Source organism: Schistocerca piceifrons, chromosome 7 (assembly GCF_021461385.2).
Source record: "Schistocerca piceifrons isolate TAMUIC-IGC-003096 chromosome 7, iqSchPice1.1, whole genome shotgun sequence".
NCBI classification, from domain to species: domain Eukaryota; kingdom Metazoa; phylum Arthropoda; class Insecta; order Orthoptera; family Acrididae; genus Schistocerca; species Schistocerca piceifrons.
Genome location: NC_060144.1, coordinates 412,357,324 through 412,378,742, shown reverse-complemented (window position 1 = coordinate 412,378,742; position 21,419 = coordinate 412,357,324).

Below are 21,419 nucleotides of genomic sequence, written 5' to 3'. Positions count from 1 at the left end.
TTTATCGACGCGCTGAAGAGCCCTCAAACAGAAAGACCTTCGTTCTCATTCTTGTGATATTCATTGACACTTGCATTTGTGAACAAACGCTTGCTCATCTCGATGCAGTCGAGATTTACAGATTAACATTTGCAACTTTCAAGGCGCAAGCTCGAAAGTTCCGCTTACTATACAAATTATCTGTCCTTACAAAATGTAAACTAATAGTATAGTAGATCTACTTTAAGTTTAAAACATTCCATTGAGCGACTTTTAAAGATAGTTTCCTCATGTTTTAAAGCTGACTTATGTGAGAGAGGTTCCATCTGAAAGAACGCTTATCAAATGAAATACGTGCCACTTTGCCGTTATTCAGGCGATCACGTAATCCTGTCTTTAAGATCTATGATTTCAGAAGGAGAAACTGTGAACGTAATTTTGACAAACCTCTTTTAAAGTCAACTTTGCACCGCTAAGAGATTTCTATTGTGATGGTAAAGAATTTCAACTGGAGGTAAAGACTTGACAAAAAATTCCTCTCGATTTCTGAGTGGTCACCAGAAATATGTGCGTGTAGCGCTTGACGAGACGGAAGAGGTTATGGCACATTTATTATCCATCAATAACATTTTATTTCTCAGAATTGATTGGTGTAAGCTTTCCAGGTTTTTGGCAACACAGTTTAGAAAGAAAACTTTGCGTTCACAATGAACAAATGTTCTGAGACGTCGTTCGCAGAGATTCACATTACTTCGATGACCAACTTCTCCTCACATGTCATACGTGGCTAAACTTTACCGCCCATAATTAGCAGTTCAAAAAATGGTGGAAACTCATCCTACTTCATCTATCTATCGCAGATGGAACTGCGATCAACCACCAGATCTTGTGAAGTTAAGTTTTCAATACGCAGACGTATCTAAATATGAGAGCTTGCTGAAAATTACTTCCTCCGAATTTCTTATGTGAAAACCCTTAATGCTTTGACTTTGTTGACGGGGCCACAACCTCACCTATGGTTGCACCGCTTCATTACTAGCAAAGTGAAGTGCTCCAAAGTGTTCTTTAAGTTTTCGAAACAGACGAAAATCGGATGGGGCCAAGATGGGACTGTTTGGAGGATGACAGATGACAGTGTGCCTAAGACGTCGGATTGTTGCAGATGTCGCAGCACCTCGTATGTGGTCCGGCACTGTCAGGCTGAAGGAGAGGTTACTCCATGTGTAGACGAGCTCTTCGGTTACAAACACGGTCACAGCAGTGTCACGTCACACACCGCCATGTTACACATGCTACAGTTCGGAGTCTTCTAGTAACAGAACGTTGCAACTTGCGTCAGTAAAGCAGCAAAGTCGACCAGTAATATGCATGACATATAATAACTCAATCGATATAGCGGACAGAATAAAAAAATTCATTGACATTATTTTTCAGCACACCCTTGTAATATAGAAGCGTTTCGTGATTAACGTTCAGTATGTTACAGACGTCACAGCTGCTAATGTGCCGGTATTGTTCAACTTATCTCATGATTCCATTAATGTGTCTTGGGTCTACTTGAGAATACTGAGGCCCTTCTTTGAGATCAAAATTTTCAGACAGAAAACACTGTAATTAGTTTTGTGCTTATTGTGCTGATCCTCATCGTGGTCAGTAACATGAAAAGCATTTTTGGCAGCTTGAAACGCATTCAACCTTTTTTTGTAAACAATTTTTAAAAGCTGTCCATTTTCTTTTATATTTTCACTCATGTTCGATATAGAATCGTTTTTTTTTTTGCTGTGCTGTGTCATATCCGAATAATGTTTCCAGAATTATGTGATCATAAGTTTGGAAGTTTGTGGTAAGGATTATGGGACCAATCTGCTGAGGTCATCGGTCCCTTGGTTTACACACTACTTAATCTAACTTAAACTAATTTACATTAAGGACAACACAGACAACCATGCCCGAGGGAGGACTCGAACATCCGACGAGGTGAGCCATGCGAGCCGTGACAAGACGCCTTAGACCGCACGGCTACCCCGCGCGGCTTTGTGATCACAAAGACAGCTACTGCAGGTTTCGACATTCACATCAACGTTTCAATGTTTGAAAGGAAGTAAAGGAAGGAAGATTAGTGTTTATCGTCCCGTAGACGAGGAGGTAGTTAGAGACGGAGGACAAGCTAGCATTAAGGAAGGATTAGGAAGGAAGTCGGCCGTGCCCTTTCAAACGAACCATCCCAGCATTTACCTTAAGCGATTTAGGAAAATCACGTGTGCTAACCGCTGCGCCACCTCACTCGGCCAGCTTAAAGAAAGACGTAGAAGCAATTCACAGGCACCTGTAGGTAATTTATTATATTCGATCGAGACGTGAGTTTAGCGGAAATGCTCCGTGAACCCAAATGGGAACTCCTGGGAGGAAGACTTTTTTTTCTCTACTGAGAAAATTTAGGAGACTGGCATTTACGACAGACTGTAGAACGATCCTACTGCCACGAACATACATCTCACACAAGGACTGCGAACACAAGATAAGAGGGCTCAAGATTCGTGCGGAAGCATATAAATAGTCGTTTTTCCCTTCCTCCATTTCAGAGTGGAACAGGTAAGGCAATGACTAGCAGTGGTGTAAGGTACCCTCCATCATGTACCGTATAGTGGCTTGCGGGATATGTATGCAGGTGTAGAAAATTGGTGCTGAGGTTTACACGTTCCAATTTGTCATAGCTGGTCAATGACACTTTATAATTACTCCAGTAATTTAAAATGACCTTCAGTGTAAAGAAATCTACCTAGAGTGCATTACAGAGTGTTAATTCACGACCAAACTTCTTTACTAGTAAAAAGTGTGTTATTGAAGATAATTAACACGTTGGTTAAAAGAGAAGAAAACAATAAAATTATGCTCTATTTTTTCTCGTAGTATAGATTTCTTTGATATCTTGTAATAACGATGAAATAATTGCATGTTTCAGACTCATGCCACATTGATACTTCGTGTGTCGCTGATACAACTGAATCCGCCGATCGGTATCCTGTGGACACGTTTGTTGTCAGCGACGGTGACCGTGACAAGATGAGAATATAATTTTGCAGCATGTAAAAGCTGAAATTCTGATAATAAATGCAATTCTCAAAAAGCCTGAAACTGTCTTTCATTTATACTTATTTTGTTTGTTAGCAGTATTCAACTTTTAGTTTATGTATTTGTTTTTCTGAAACAAAACTACTGTCCCATGGAACGAGTCAAGAGTGTACAGGGCACTGACTAAAAATTTGTAGTGGTGTGAAACCTAAAACATGAATGCAAGTCGTGTACAACAGTATAATCGGAAATGAAGGAAGTAAATTCTTTGTGTAAGTCAGCAATCATATTAACCTTCATGAATAATTCTGAGTTTGTTTAAGGATACTTCTTGCTGTCTTATTCCACATAACGTGTTTATACTTCAGCCATCTTCAGACACTTTTATTGAGAACAAAAGCAACATAAAAATGTGAAGTAATGTGTAATACTGCAACGAAATGCGGGAAGACATGCAGGGGTTCGACGACTGATCTAATGACTAGCGTTGACACTGAACGAGAAATGACATTTTTTCCCTCATAAGTTTTCTGTTTCATCTGATGGGCCACGCCACGGCTCTCTCTACCACGCCAATATAAGGATTTTGCCCCATATGGCTCTCTATAGCAAAATTCACTCATGTCCTCATACACGTTCTATCATCCTGTCCATTAGTAGGAGAAGAGATCCACCTCATTGATTATATATCAACAATTCCAAAGTTTTATTGTACTCGATCCATTCCCTTTGTCGTGAAACAGCTGTGAAATACGAGCTGGATCGAGTCCATACGTTGAGGACCAATCGATCCATAACTTTGAATAACTGAGATACACTTTTAGTAGTAATCAAGAAATGTAAATGATCACTGGGCTTGATTGGTGATTGCGAATTTACAAATAATGCTCAGTTTATAGTGGCCTACTACACTATACTTCGGGCAAAAAGAAAAAAAATACTATTTAAGTAATTACCTCTAGATGAAGAACTCAGACATTTATGGTGGCAATTATGCCCTTTTGATTATTCTGATTTGATGCCTCCCATTTGCAATGCTAAGTACTCCAACAAGCCTCCAGTATTTGGGACAACTTGCTGTTGCCTTTTCTTTACGCGTAGATCATCCTGACGATATTGTCACTCATGAGAGCATAATTTGCGAACTGTGTTTCCACGTTTTACAAGAAGGACTAAAGTATAACCTCAACAAGAGAAAATTTTTTGAAGCAAAAGGTAGGCATATTTTGAATGCAAAAATGGTTCAAATGGCTCTGAGCACTATGGGACTTAACATCTGAGGTCATCAGTCCCGTAGAACATAGAACTATTTAAACCTAACTAACATAAGGACATCACACACATCCATGCCCGAGGCAGGATTAGAACCTGCGACCTTAGGGTCGCGCTGTTCCAGACTGAAGCGCCTAGAACAGCTCGGCCACAACGGCAGGCTTTTGAATGCACTGAGCAATACATTTATGTAGCAGCATATCATTTAACTGACCATCTGGTCTATCCTGAAACTGCAAGCATTTGTACGCAAGGTAAATTGCCGTGATAAATTTGTTCTCTAGGCAGCTGATATTACCCACTCTCTCAATAATCTTCGCCACAGGAAGTTTGTTCAGTACTCTCTCTCGTCTTGCCCTCTTCCCATGGTACTGATGCTATCCTGTGTGGTCTTGATGCAATTCTCGGAGACAGAAAGGCTGATGGTTCCAAGCAATCAATCGTTTTTACATCTCAGACCATCACATCCGTTTTTCGGAACAGTTCACACATCGAAAAAGAATTGTCGTTAAAATGTTCTACATATATTTATGCTATCTAATCAAAAGTATCTGGACACTTGTTAGTGAATGTTTATAGGGGATGACTCGACCCTGTGCCTTTATGACAGATTGAACGCTACTGGGAGTAAGGTGGCTGAATACTTGTGGAGGAATGGCAACACATTATTCCTCAAGAGCCGAAACTAGAGAAAGTATGTGCTATTGGATGTTAGGGTTTGGAGCGCAGTCCATTTTCTAACTCATCCCATAGGTGTTCCTTTGAGCTGAGGTTGGGACTCTGGGCAGGTCAGTCCATCTCAGGAGTGATACTGTTCGCAAACCATCGCCTCACTTGGTACTTTCTGGCAAGCTGCATTGTCATACTGATGCAACACCGTCTCCGAACCCGTTCCTCTACTGCACGCGGACACAAAGCTATGAAATGTAGTCTTGTACCTTCATATTTAGTGTTTTCTTAAGTGAAATAAGAGGACCACATCCTATCTACGAAAAACGTAGTACTACTTCCTCGGTAGTTGACTGCTGGTGCAACACGTGATGGCAAGTGATGTTCTACTGGATAACCAAAACAAACATAGCACGAATCATGACTCGTTTTCAGTCATCCAGTGTGCAGTGGCGATGCTATTTACGCCGTCTAGAGCGTCACTTGGCAGCGACTCCAGAAATGCGTGTCTCATAAGAAGCTGCTCGACCGATGCACCCCATTACTTTTAACTTCCTATGCACAGACATTGTGATGGATGGACTGCTGGGAGCACTTCGGAGCGCATAAGTGATACCTTCCCTCATTTAAAGCGATTGTTGATGACCATCATCCGCTATGAATGTTCGACGGTCAGCACATGTGTGGTCTGCCTAGGCTTGTTCTACCTCTCGTTGCTCCTTCACATCACCAACAATCGGCTTGGGCACTCTGAGGAGGATTGAGACGCCCCTGTTGCATTTGTTACCTAGGTGACATCCAATCACTAGTCCACACGCAAAGTCGCTGAGCTCTCCTGGCCGACCTATTCTCCTGGTACTTCTTCTCTACTAACAATACTTGCCACCCCCACTTCCATTGCCTTTTACGCTGGTAGGCCCGTCTCTCGTGTCGCCTAGTGGTCATTTCCGCGTTACTTCGGGGTGTCCGGATATTTTTACTACGTTTGCATGGAAATAAGTTTCAGCCAATCACCAACCACATAGCATAACTTGGTTCTTGCTTGAGCACCTCTGTCAAAGCACTTCATTGACTGTAACTCCGGGCTTCATTCATGGTTTCGTTATACAAGCGGAACATGGTTGCACGTTGATATCGACAATCCGATGTTAGCGTCACCTTTTTTTTCCTTCTGCATGCTGTCTGTGGCGGTTGACAAGAAAATCCAGAGAGTGCTGGGTTCCCTCGAGATGACTCAATGAAACATGGCTCGCTCGTTGGAGTATTGGTCGGAACGTCATTTTAAGAGCTTTATTTAAAACTAAAAAGGTAATAAAAGGTAATAATATTTGTGGTTTTTGTACGTATGTGCTACGTAATAGTTGGAACAATACGTTTTCGTGCATATTTTATGACAATTGTAACTTATAATCGTATATAGCTGCCACGCCGCGCTTACTGGGACATGTGTTTGAACAGAAGACTCTATTATTAGATAAAAATGGTATCTGTTCTTTCGGACACGTTCGAAGGAACAAATACCATCTTCATATAGTCAAGGCTAACCGGCCATTGACCTTCTCTTTTTGTGCGGAAGCACACGTATTGCCCGAACTCTTCCGGGATTCAATCAGATTGTCTGCCGCTAGTAATGAGTGTAATGGGTAGGGGCACTACGAACGTATTTGGGAATGTGGGTCTTATAGGAGCGTGCAAGGGATAAGTTCCTGCAGTCGCACTATCCTCTGTGCCCTCGGTGACTCAGATGGATAATATTGAACAAGTTATTAAGTAAGCAGGAGATACCGGGTTCTAGTCCTGGTCGGGGCACACATTTTCAACTGTCTTCGTTGATGTATATCAACGCCTGTCGACAGCGTATGGTTTAAATGGCTCTGGGCAATATGGGACTTAACATCTGAGGTCATCAGTCCCATAGAACTCAGAACAACTAAAACCTAACTAACCTAAGCACATCACAAACATCCATGCCCGAGGCAGGATTCGAACTGCGACCGTAGCAGTCGCGCGGTTCCGGACTGAAGAGCCTAGAACCGCTCGGCCACCGCAGCCGGCGACAGCGTAGGGTCTTGATCCAATCATCATTTCTATTATTAGAATCGGCTGTGAAAATACCGTACTGTATAATACACGCTAACGATGAACGTATCATTGTGATATTTAAAACTAATTAAGAGGATGTTGCAATAGGAATAAATTGGTATAGCACTCGAGAAAGCCCTTGATAGACTTATTTGACTGTGAAAGTGAGTCCGAATTATCCACGAGAACAGCGCATGAACAATACAGCCCTCTGAAAAAATTTTCTGAATAGGGTTGATATTACCGGGTAGCATCCACTCTCTATGTGTCAATCTTTCTTACTGTATGGGAACACTTCGACATTTATAAGAACAGCAGAAAGGGAGCAGCCAGCGCTGAAGCTTCAGCCATGTGCTTTAAGTTATGATCTTTAAGCAAACTTTGCTATCGCTAACCTGTCCACTTACCATTCCGTTTTGAGCACATTGAGAAATAAACCAATGCAGGTGCCTTGTTATGTTCATAAATATAATAATAAACCCACGATTCGACAAAATAGAAATAATGCGTTTTCAACCGGATAACTATCTGTTGGCTACCATAATTCTACAGTCATCGATTGGACCACAGCAGAAGCTACTCACCATCCTGATCACCAAACATGTCCAAATATCCAATCAGAAAAAAACATAAGAAACTACATTCTGGGCATTTCTCACACAATAGCACTAGTTTTAAGCTGTGGATGAGTTTTCTCTCCTGAGCACAAACAGTAATCAATACTATACGGTCATCCACCAAGCTCTGCAACTGGAGGTTCTTAAGCTGCTATACGTAAGCCTTTGGAGAAAGACCCATATGAAGAACCTAGACTGGACACATGCGTGCTGCCCATACACGCCAGTAGATACGTAGCAACTAGTCATGTGTGTGGGATATGTCAGCACCAGAGCTACATTCTCACCATGAACAACCCGGAGAACGAATTCACTGGGATTTCGTTGACCATTTTGTGAAATCCAGCCGATTGATTGTGGTGGATGCATTGTTCAATTTTCCCTGTATTATTAATATGCAACCTACCTCCTCAGAAGCAACCGTTAACGCTTTAATTAAGATCCTGGCCTCAGTCACATACAGCTATCCAACGTTTACAGCTTACAAGTTTCCACCATATCTAGATCTACATGATTAGTCTGCATCGAATGCAATTTTAATGCCTTATTTATGAAGTTGTTAACTACTGGTAATTATGAAATAGTTAGGTATATAGTCCACATCAATAAAACTATGTTTCACATTACATTATTTTCGTTATTAATGTTTGGAAACAACTGATTTCTTCCTGCCGGCCGGTGTGGCCGTGCGGTTCTAGGCGCTTCAGTCTGGAACCGCGTGACCGCTACGGTCGCAGGTTCGAATCCTGCCTCGGGCATGGCTGTGTGTGATGTCCTTAGGTTAGTTAGGTTTAAGTAGTTCTAAGTGCTAGGGGACTGATGACCACAGATGTTAAGTCCCATAGTGCTCAGAGCCATTTGAACCGTTTTTGATTTCTTCCTGAAGGAATTATCTTCTACTAAATTTCTGAACATGGGCTTTAACTTCAAAAGTAGGAAGTGACATTATGAGAAGCAGGCTTGCGGGGCAACAGCAGTCGTGAGTATTTAACGGCTTATGCCAGCCTTCCAACCGAACATACGAAGTGAGCAAGGTGGGTGACGAATGTGAGGTATGTAGGCGCTTGAGCTCCAGATGGGGGTTTTACCATAGGATCGGAGTGTGCACGCTGACTGAAGGATGGAGATGATTCAATTGCAGCTAAGATGGATGAAATGAAAAGGAATATTATTTCTTTTCAACGAAATTACGTTACAGATCATACAAACATGGTACAGAAAAATCAATACACCAGAAAATTTGCAGCTGTATGCGCTGTAACTGTCCGTGGCATATTTTTGACGTGGTTTTCACGTCTTCGGTAATACCATTTTTGACTGTGCTACGATGATTCGAAAATGGGTCTCGGCCCGAAACTAGTCATCGAGTGAATAAAAAAATTAAAATTTGCAGCTCCGGAGTGGTTTTTCGTTACACAGAGAAGGTTTAAAAGTTAATGCGCAGTTCTATAAATCCCCCATAGTTATATGTAATCTAGAGGCGGCATGAGTGTACTGGAAAGTTACGTAATATTCCTTATCCATGAGTATTCACAGTTTGCTGTTATATATATAAATGTCTATAGTTTTATGTATGTATTGTCATGTTGTAGATGTAGGTATGCTACGTAAACTTTGTTAATAACTTGTTTAATATTATTTGGATATTTCAATGAGAAGTGCAATAGTGCATATGTGTACTTAGCTTTAAATATGAACAGTGGTCGTTATTGGAATGTGTGTCTTGAATTCAGTAGTGTGTTATGTCACAGAAACTATTTAAGCACGAGTGGTAGGATATGTTGTCAGAAGGCTTTGTCTGTGTCTTTCGGAGCCTTTTGTCAGAGGTCAGTACTGGTGAGTCTGATGAGACTTTGTGGCTGAGCAGTGATATAAAACAAACTTCTTGTTTTACATTCCTGTTCTGAAAGTTCCGTAATGACAATGGTATCTAATAAGTGAATTCGCGTAATACATTAAATATCATAAAATGGAGTGTCTATGGAACACAAGAATAACAACAAATTTTTGAGGTTTTTTGTTTAAATCAAATATTCTCTTTTCGATGTTGAAAATTTTCGCCGTAGCAAAATTTTACTGTCTCCCCAAGTAACAATAGTATGGTTACAGCAGCTGCGAGCCATAGACTTTAACACTTCAATGGATTACAACTGTTTGTTGCAGTTGATATTTGTAGTCCAGATTTATGTCGTAACTGCCTGCACCACAAATCCAGCGAGAATTGTAGCCAAGAAATGAAACACGACGAGCAGCAGATACATATTTCACACGAGACGCTAACACTACTTAATTAATTATTGTTTAATTGTTTGTTAAGACACCGTAATGTGTTAACTGCTCACTGCCTACACGTCTATGTTTCAGTTAAGCAGGCGAAAACGTTTTTGTTTTATAGTTACATATGTGAGGGGAGGAACGGTTACGTTAGGAAAAGTTCATGTTAATTAGTTATAGACAACATCCTTGTCAAGATGATTAGTAATAACATATGTTCGTATTACTTGAAGATAATTAGTTCCTTTCTTTCAAGTAATTATGCATAGTCGTGTTGTTGAATAAAAAAATATTATTGGCAGTATAAATGTTTGTTCAGCAATATTAATGAGACGTAAAAGAAGAGACAGAGGAAATGCCTTCAGCCTATAGAAAAGTTTCTCAAGTTTCTTAAGTTATGCTCATCTACTGAGACAATCGTTTTGCCATAATTCGTGGTTAATTTGAGTTGTAGGAAACTGTGTTTGCTTGCTTCATGTTTTCATTAAAGCCAAGAAATTAAATTTCAGGAAAATCCTTGTTAATGATTTAGATGAATATACAGACCAACTCTCAGCTTTTGTCACTCGGGACTATTGATCATGTTCTTTAGCAAATAGTATGTTTTTTTCAGGTGATAAAAATCAAAAGATAAGGTTATACTATTCCTGCTCCTACTACTGAAGACACGCACTGTGGTTTATTGGATTTTTCGAAGTCATTGTAGCAATGCCTAAGACAAGAACAGCAGTGTATGTCAAAAGTGGTAAGGAAAAAGACCCATTTAAGCAGCTTCAAAATACTACGATTGCCTAAATCATAGTCCAAACAAATTTAGGTCACGGTTAGACATTCTACAATTCTAAAATTATTAAAAGCTTTGTCATAGATGACATATTTAAGTGTCTAGCATTACATAAATGTAACTAGCTCACTCAAGTGTAAAAGCATGGGACTTCACTCAAGAGCTAAACTTCGTTCTAAGTTAAATAATTTGTTTCGTGGAAGCTCTGATTTCTCTTCCCCTTTTCCCCTGTATCCGTGAGGGTGAATAAAATGTTTTCGCATTGGGAAGAGAAAGTTAGTGATTGAAACGTCTAAAAAGATCTTCCAGCAACGAGAAATGCCTTTGTTTTAACGATTCCCGCACCAACTCGTTTATCATAAACTGTGACACTTTCGCCATTTCTCGATAGTGCGAAACGAGCTGCCCTTATTTGAACCTTTTCGTTGTCGTCCGATGGTTCTGTCTGATAGGGAGCTCATAGTACACAGCAGTACTCCAGAAAACGAGGGAGAAGGGTTGTGTAAGCAGTGCCTTTAGTAGATTTGTTTCAGTTCCTAAGTGTTCTACCAAATAAAGCCGCCCTTGGGTCTCACATTTTCTACATGATTGCTCGATTTTGTTTGTAATAGTGATCCCAAGGTACTTATTGAATCTACAACTTCTAAATGTGTGTTATTCATCACCTAAGCAAAATCTAATGGTTATTATTCTCGTGGAGAATCCCACATCTTCCTTTATTTCCGGTTAAATACCACTTTATTGCAACACACAGATACATTGTCTAAATCATTTTGCTATTCCTTTGGACCTTCTGAGGAATCTGCAAGAGTGTAAACAACAAACTCATCTGCTAACAATCAAAATAGGTTTCCTAAACAGGTTACACTAATTAAAAACTGTGGGCCTAGGGCACTTCCTTGAGGAAACTCAGTTATCACTTCGGTGTCATTAGATGACTTCCTGTCAATTGCTATGAACTGTGAACTTTCTGGGAAAAATTAAGAATCCAGTGTCACAGAATTTTTTTTTATTTTTTTATTAGAAATTACTTGTGAGGGATGGTGCCAGAAGCATTCTGAAAATCTAGAAACATGGAATCAAGATGAATCCCCTGTCTGACTTCTATAATCGCTGCCTATCGGCTAGTTGTTCCCTATCGTACACCCACAATCGCTAAATATCGTTTGATCCTTATTATCTCCCCAAACATTCTTCCTGCAGTTATTTTCACACTTTCATTTCTTTCTCCCTCCTGCTGTGGACTCATTAGGATAAGGAAATATAGGAAACAGTGGGCATTCTTAACTTATTGAATGAATAAAAACAGTTCGATTCAACTGGTCATTCTTTTATAACTTGGTGTTGGTTTGCAGACACCGACAGTGAGTCTGTGTTTAATAATTAAATGATATTATTATGACCTAAAAGTGATGTTATTTCGATCAAACTCGTGTTCTCAGAAGAACCCGATGATCAATTGCATTAAGTATTGTTAGATTGTCAGAAATATAAATAAGAATTGCCATTGCCAAAGACAACAGCCACCTCTCATCACCAACCAATCCCGTTTAGAAAAATGGCCAGAAAATGGACTTGCCATGCAAGAACATTCTCGCACATTTTATTAAATATGATGTGAAAATTTGTTATGTATGACCTAGCACAGAGGAGACCCTAATCTCTGTACTGGTCCATCTCCCAAGACATATAGCAGGCAATTTGTTTAAACTGTTAACAAAATATAAAAATAATAATTGAATACAAGATTGTTGACTTAAAGGACGTTATAAGCTTGTCTGTCAACCCGTATTATAAGAAGTTTACCTAATTGCTGCCTGAGATTAACTGTCCATTTCACTCATATGGAAGTTTCCACAATGTCAGAAAATAATTACAGCTCTTAACAGTTATGACAAATTAGAAGGTAAATTACACAAAGCATATGTTACACCACATTATTTTTATGTGCACTGGTACTAGTTGAGTGCCCCTTACAATGTCATATTAATTTTACTATTACGAATTTCTAACACAGAACAAAATACTTATTGAAAAATATTATTTTCATGTACACTGGCTCTAGTTGAATCTCCTTTTAGTGTCATATTGTATTTACTCTTATGAATTTCTAACCCAAAACACAATGCATATTGAAAAACATTATTTTGATGTACACTGGCACTAGTTGAGTGTCTTTAGTGTCATATTGCATTTACTCTTACAACTCCTAATTCTTAAAATTTATACATGTACACTCCGCTCAACATCTCTCACTTTGTATAGCCCACAGTAACTTTGTATGACATCTCACTTGAACAAAATTCAGAAACACAAAACACTTTATCAGGATTGACTTTAGTGATAAGTTCACCACTCTTTATATTCCCCTTAATCCAAAAAACACCTCTTACTCCAAAATACAACCCTCAATCCAAAACAACAACAAAATACTGAAAAAGTACAAGGAATTATTTCGTTGACATCGTCAGGCTTCAAGACCTGAATTCATAGTTTGTCCATTGCTACAGTTAGCAAATATTTATATATAATCACTCTCAATTGAACATTTTCAGGTGCATCCTACTGTTTCCCTAAAGTTTCGACCCACCTTGGAGTCTATGATTTTTCTTATTTTGCCCTTAGTCTTGATCTCCACACAAAACACTACATCCACTAGTTACTACAGTTCCATCTAAATACTCCCCGTGTCTCTTTCATGCTGCTGAGCTCTGATGTGTGTATCATGGCAGTAAGCGCCCATTGTCCTTGCTCTGCCACGCTGGCCCGTGCCTCCTGTTGTACTGCCGCGCGCTTTCACTGTCTGTGCCATGGCACGCCCATGCGTACCTCCGGTTGTGACATTTCTCTATTATTTGCACAAGCCAACAATTCTTAGTATTCTCCCTATCTTACAATCTTACTTATCCTACTTACGTACTATGAATCCCATAATTATCACTTTACACCCTAACCCCCATAAGTTCTAATACTACAAATTTTTTATGTGACAAAAACCATCTTCAGTGGCTTGTCACTGTTATCATAACATTGATGCAATACCACATAGAAAATACTTCTTTCAGTTTAAATCACAAATTTACACGTGACGAAAAATTATCATCAGCGACTTCTTCTTATCTTACACATCAATCCCCAAAATTTTTAATACTACAGGTTTTTACATCACAAAAAAATCATCAGTGACTTTTCACTGTTGTCACAACATTCATGTGATACCACACAGTGAATATTTCTTTCAGTTTAAATCACAAATTTGCATGGGCTTAAAATTATCCTCAGTGACTTTTCCCCTATCTTACACATCGCCCTACAACATTTTTAATATTACAAGTTGTTATGTGACAAAAAAACATCTTCAGTGACATTCATGTAATACCACATAGTAAATATTTCCTTCAGTTTAAATCACAAGTTTACATGTAACTAAAATTATCCGCAGTGACTTCTCCCTATCTTACACATCGACCCCCAAATGTTCTAACACTACAAAGATTTATGGGACAAACAAAAAAACATCTTCAGTGAGTTGTCACTGTTGTCACTCCATTAATGTAGATCATAATACCACACGGAAAATATTCCTGTTACTTTGAATCTAACTATCACTTACGTTTAGGTTGGGTCAAGGATTTAATGTTCAGGTTAGGCGATTCAGGCTAATCTCGTGGTTCACACATCGCTCAGCATTTATGCAACGTGTATACAGTCTTCTATCTACTTGTTTGGCCTCATAATTCCAAGATCCCCAGTCACATTCTCTGCTATCATGCATCTATTCGAAGTCACTCACGTATGTAGTACTCAGTTTTTCACTCAGATTCACAGCATTATACCTTTCTGCCTCCTCCCTTGCACAAATAACAAAAAAATTATACCACCTGTTGCTCTTATAACTTGGCACCTTCTAATCTTCATTTTACTCAACCTGTCTGCCTCGCTCTTCTCGATGTCTTCCTACTTTATTACTCGTAGACCTCTAGTTTCTCTACACATAAACATCACTACCTCCTGGAACATACGTGTAGAAACAAAAAAAAATTAATACAACCATTAAAATATTGCATCATGTTGTCCCCCTTTCTCTAAATGTTTTTAATTAATCATTTTTACTACTGACTCAATAATTCTTCAACTTTAGTCTTTCATTGCCTCCGCTTTTCCGTTCTCTATCTCCCGTTATATGTAGACCTCATTATTACTTTTCATTCCTCTCGTTCACCGTCGATTTGGACCCGTTCTGCCCTATTCATTATTAACAAAATCTTACATGCAAATAGCAATACCATAAAACTACCTAACGGCTCAGTATAGCCTACACAAACTTGCGCATACACAGTATAATAAAGCTCGCCTCATTGCGGCCTCAAAACGTATTCTCAAAGACTCGCCTCATCGCGGCCTCAAAACGTATCCGCAAAGACTCGCATCATCGCGGCATCAAAATAAAACATATAAAATTAGCACGACTAATTCACATTAAAAATATAATTATTTCAGTCCTACAACATACCAACATGTATTTTTAGCTCATTTGGTTCACGATTAGTCGTCCTTTGGCGTAGATACTTCGTTTTACTTTTTACATTAATTCACCTCAGCCATAATTAGTATTGTCAGTCTGTTCTTCTCTTAGTTCTATATTTCACTAACTGTTGCATATATGGAGTGTTCCCCTTGAATGTATATTTCTTAAAGTTTCAACTTCCACTGTATTCTTATGGATAACTCTCCTTACTCGAAGTGGCCTGCAAAACAGGTTAAAGAATTTGTTTGTTTGAAACCGATATTTCTTGGACAATCTGTGCGCTATAATTAACACCTCATCTCCCCTCGATAACTCTATTTCTCTAATTTTCCCTATTTGCCCTATTTCTTCAGCCCTCTTTTAATTCCTTCAATAGCGCGTCTAACTATTTCCCTATGCCTTGTAATTGTGCCTTCTAGGTACGTTACAATATATCTAAAAATATCTGGTGCTGCTTGATTATACATGACAGTAACTGGCGCCATCACTGTTACACCACTTGCCATGACTTTCAAAATCTCCTCAAACTCTCTTAAATAGACACTCCAGGTCCTGTGATTTCGATTACAGTAAATCCTGCACAACTGCCCTAACTCCTTAAAAATCCGTCACATGGATTGCTCTCCGGGTGATAGCGTGATATGAAATTGGTTTGATCCTTCGCCTCCGCACATTCTCTGCTAAACTATAGATCTATACTGAGGTCCATTATCAGAGATAATTTTTTTCGACCTCCCCCCCCTCCCCCTACTTTATTGATGAAATCTCTTTCTACTCCCGTAGCTACACTTCTCGCCGTGGCCCTCTTTAATGGCGTCAATGTGAGATTCTTTGACACTAGCTCAATCGTTACTAGCACGTACCTAAACCCTTCTATCGACATAGGCAGTGGCCCAAAACTGTTCGTCGCTGCTAGTTCTCTCAATCTTTTCGGTACGACTGGGTGGTTGGGAGGTTTCTTTGACAGTGTTAACGGTTTTGCTTTCTGGCAAGTAACGCATTGCTTAAGAGCCAATCTAACTCTCCTCTCCATGTTCATGAAATACACCGACTCCCTAAGACGTAAAATACATTTTCTAGATCCGTAATGTCCGTAGCAAAAGTGCACGTAACATATTGCCGTGTTTACAAGTACATCTGGTACACAAATGACGCAAATCTCTGACTTTCCTCTTCTAAAAAACAAAATATTATCCTTTATCCTGCAAAATTGATCGAGTTTTGGGTTATTTTGCTCCACTCCCCGCAACCCCCACCCTCCCATGAACCACGGACCGTTGGTGGGGAGGCTTGCGTGCGTCAGCGATACAGATAGCCCTACCGTAGGTGCAACCACAACGGAGGGGTATCTGTTGAGAGGCCAGACAAACGTGTGGTTCCTGAAGAGGGGCAGCAGCTGTTTCAGTAGTTGCAGGGGCAACAGTCTGTATGATTGACTCATCTGGCCCTATAACATTAACCAAAATGGCCTTGCTGTTCTGGTACTGCGAACGGCTGAAAGCAAGGGGAAACTACAGCCGTAATTTTTCCCGAGGGCGTGCAGCTTTACTGCATGATTAAATGATGATGGCGTCCTCTTGGGTAAAATATTCCGGAGGTGAAATAGCCCCCATTCGGATCTCCGGGCGGGGACTACTCAAGAGGACGTCGTTATCAGGAGAAGGAAAACTGGCGTTCTATGGATCGGAGCGTGGAAAGTCAGATCCCCTAGTCGGGCAGGTAGGTTAGAAAATTTAAAAAGGGAAATGGATAGGTTAAAGTTAGATGTAATGGTAATTAGTGAAATTCGGTGGCAGAAGGAACAAGACTGTCGGTCAGGTGAATACAGGGTTATAAACACAAAATCAAATAGGGGTAATGCAGGAGTAGGTTTAATAATGAGTAGGAAGATAGGAATGCGGGTAAGCTACTACAAACAACATAGTGAACGCATTATTGTGGCCAAGATAGATACGAAGCCCACGCCTACTACAGTAGTACAAGTTTATATGCCAACTAGCTCTGCAGATGACTAAGAAATTGAAGAAATGTATGATGAAATAAAAGAAATTATTCAGATTGTGAAGTGAGACGAAAATTTAATAGTCATGGGTGACTGGAATTCGAGAGTAGGAAAAGGGAGAGAAGGAAACATAGGAGGTGAATATGGATTGGGGGAAAGAAATGAAAGAGGAAGCCGTCTGGTAAAATTTTGCACAGGGCATAACCTAATCATAGCTAACACTTGGTTCAAGAATCATAAAAGAAGGTTGCACACATGGAAGAATCCTGGAAAGACTAGAAGCTTTCAGATAGATTATATAATGGTAAGACAGAGATTTAGGTACCAGGTATTAAATTGTAAGACATTTCCAGGGGCACATGTGGACTCTGACCAAAGTCTATTTGTTATGAACTGGAGTTAAAACTGAAGAAACTGCAAAAAGGTGGAAATTTAAGGAGTTGGGACCTGGACAAACTGATTAAACCAGAGCTTGTACAGTGTTTCAGGAAGAGCATAAGGGAACAATTGTCACAAATTGGGGAAAGAAATACAGTAGAAGAAGTCTGGGTAGCTCTGAGGGATGAAGTAGTGAAAGCAGCAGAGGATCAAGTAGGTAAAAAGACGAGGGCTAGTAGAAATCCTTGGGTAACAGAAGAAATATTGAATTTAATTGATGAAAAGGAAAAAAAATAAAAATGCAGTAAATCAAGCAGGCAAGAAGGAATACAAACGTCTCAAAAATGAGATCGACAGGAAGTGCAAATCGGCTAAGCAGGGATGGCTAGAGGACAAATGTAGAGATGTAGAGGCTTATCTCACTAGGGGCAAGATAGATACTGCCTACAGGAAAATTAAAGAGACCTTTTGAGAAATGAGCTCAGATAGAAACCCAGTTCTAAGCAAAGAAGGGAAAGCAGAAAGGTGGAAGGAGTATATAGAGGGTCTATGCAAGGGCGATGTACTTGAGGACAATATTATGGAAAGGGAAGAGGATGTAGATGAAGATGAAATGGGAGATACGATACTGCTTGAAGAGTTTACTGAACACTGAAAGACCTAAGTCGAAACGAGGCCCCGGGAGTAGACAACATTCCATTAGAACTACTGACGGCCTTGGGAGAGCCAGTCCTGACAAAACTCTGCCGTCTGGTGAGCAAGATGTATGAGACAGACGAAATACCCTCAGATTTGAAGTAGAATTTAATAATTCCAATCCCAAAGAAAGCAGGTGTTGACAGATGTGAAACTTACCGAACAATCAGTTAAATAAGCCACAGCTGCAAAATACTAATGCGACTTCTTTACAGACGAATGGAAAAACTAGTAGAAGCCGTCCTTGGGGAATATCAGTTTGGACTCCGTAGAAGTATTGGAACACGTATGGCAATACTGACCTTACAACTTATCTTAGAAGAAAGATTAAGGAAAGGCAAACCTACGTTTCAAGTATTTGTAGACTTAGAGAAAGCTTTTGACAATGTTGACTGGAATACTCTCTTTCAAATTCTAAAGGTGGCAGGGTAAAGTACAGGGAGCGAAAGGCTATTTACCATTTGTACAGAAACCAGATGGCAGTTATAAGAGTCGAGGGACATGAAAGAGAAGCAGTGGTTGGGAAGGGAGTGAGACAGGGGTGTATGCTCTCCCCGATGTTATTCAATCTGTATATTGAGCAAGCAGTAAAGGAAACAAAAGAAAAATTCGGAGTAGGTATTAAAATCCATGGAGAAGAAACAAAAACTTTATGGTTCGCCGATGACATTATAATTCTGTCAGAGACAGCAAGGGACTTGGAAGAGCAGTTGAACGGAATGGACAGTATCTTGAAAGGAGGAAATCAGATGAAAATCAACAAAAGCAAAACGAGGATAATGGAATGTAGTCGAATTAAGTGAGATGATGCTGAGGGAATTAGATTAGGAAATGAGATACTTAAAGTAGTAAAGGAGTTTTGCTATTTGGGGAGCAAAATAAGTGATGATGGTCGAAGTAGAGAGGATATAAAATGTTGACTGGCAATGGCAAGAAAAGCATTTCTCAAGAAGAGAAATTTGTTAACATTGAGTATAGATTTAAGTGTCAGGAAGTCGTTTCTGAAAGTATGTTTATGGAGTGTAGCCATGTATGGAAGTGAAACATGGACGATAAATAATTTGGACAAGAAGAGAAAAGGAGTTTTCGAAATGTGGTGCTACAGAAGAATGCTGAAGATTATATGGGTAGATCACATAACTAATGAGGAGGTATTGAATAAAATTGGGGAGAAGAGGAGTTTGTGGGACAACTTGACGAAAAGAAGGGACCGGTTGGTAGGACATGTTCTGAGGCATCAAGGGATCACAAATTTAGCATTGGAGGGCAACGTGGAGGTTAAAAATCGTAGAGGGAGACCAAGAGATGAATACATTAAGCAGATTCAGAAGGATGTAGGTTGCAGTAATTTCTGTGAGATGTAGAATCTTGCACAGGATAGAGTAGCATGGAGAGCTGCATCAAACCAGTCTCAGGACTGAAGACCACAACAACAACAACAACAACAACAACAGTTTATCTCTAACCATCCTCCAAACAAAGTCTCTCAGTTGGAAAATTCCTATTGCCCCTGTGGCGCCTCTAATACAATTTTCAAATGGCACTTTACGCATATACATTAAATCAATCCTATTTTCCCTAATGTCTGTATCCTCAGTCTTGTGGTTCCCTAATGGGTTGCGAGATAGAGCATCTGCCACTACATTTTCGTTACCAGGTATATATACTACGAAATCCTGCAGGTACGGTGCCCATCTCATCAACCGTCTATGCTTTCCATAGCATAAAAAAGCTGTATACTTACGATATGTGGTGCGAGGTCCAACTTCACCTGCCAGAAGCTGCTCCGCAGATCGACAGAGCTTAGCACGCTTATCCGACGGAAACGCTGTAACAACTCCTCAAGTGTTCCTGGCCGGTCTATTTCTGATACTATGATTTGGTTAACCCTACGTGAATCCAGCACCAAGCGGATGCTCTTGTCGTTTTTCTCAATAAATACAAGAGGACTTCTATGTCTTGATGTTGTAAAGTTACTCTATTCCTTTAGATGTCTATGAGCACCTTATGTTTAGTAAAAAAATCCACCCCTAGGATTCCCTCAAGCGATAATGTGGGGATTATCAATACCACAACATTGAACGTCTGTCCCACGTATTCGAACTCTACCTGTGCCTGCATTTTTACCTCCACACACTTGTGTCCCATAGTCCCTCTCACTTTGGTCTTTTGTAGTGGTAACAATGGCCACGTTTTGGTTGCGCTGCACCCTATAAATATACCTTCTTTCATTGCGCCCGTCTGACTCCACGAGTCCACTTCAAACGGAATTATCACATTATTAATTTCTTCTGCTAATGATCGTCTGTTTCGCGTTTTCTTTTGCGTCATTCTCTTCAAGCAACGTCTCGCTAATTTCGCCGTAGTCTATTATAAAACTATTCCATACCACATTTCTGTCGCTGACAGCCCCGTCGCATGGTTGTCAAATTCTGTTTCTCCTGTCCTCATTACCTCTGTTCGCTTCTACTCCCTGGCCGGCCTCCCATCATTTCCACCACCATTACCTCTACTATCGTTGTATTGCCGTCTTTCACCACCATAATTATATGTCCTATACCGTCCACTTCCATTGTTTCCTTGATGCCAACTGCTATTACTCTGGTACCTCCCCGCATAGCTTCTGCGATACCCATTCCGATTACTATCGTTTCTCTCATTACTATTTCGCGTATTATTCAACTCTTCCCCTTGATTGTTACCATAATTACTTTCGGTATTCAGCTCCTTAAGCAATTGCAGGAATTCAGTCGAATTCTGCATCCCTCTGCCGGTAATTACTACGTCTCCCAGGCAATTTCGTTAAGCATTTTCTAATTAATTCCGGGGCCTCATTTGGAGCATCTAAGTATCTGTTTCTGTTCAGCATCTCGCTGAAATAGCGCACCGAATCCTTGTCATTGCACTCACTGATGTGGGGCATCATCAGGATATTTAGTTTGCCTGGCTCTGGATCGAGCTTGACCAGTTCAAAAATGGTTCAAATGGCTCTGACCACTATGGGACTTAACTTCTGAGGTCATCAGGCCCCTAGAACTTAGAACTACTTAAACCTAACTAACCTAA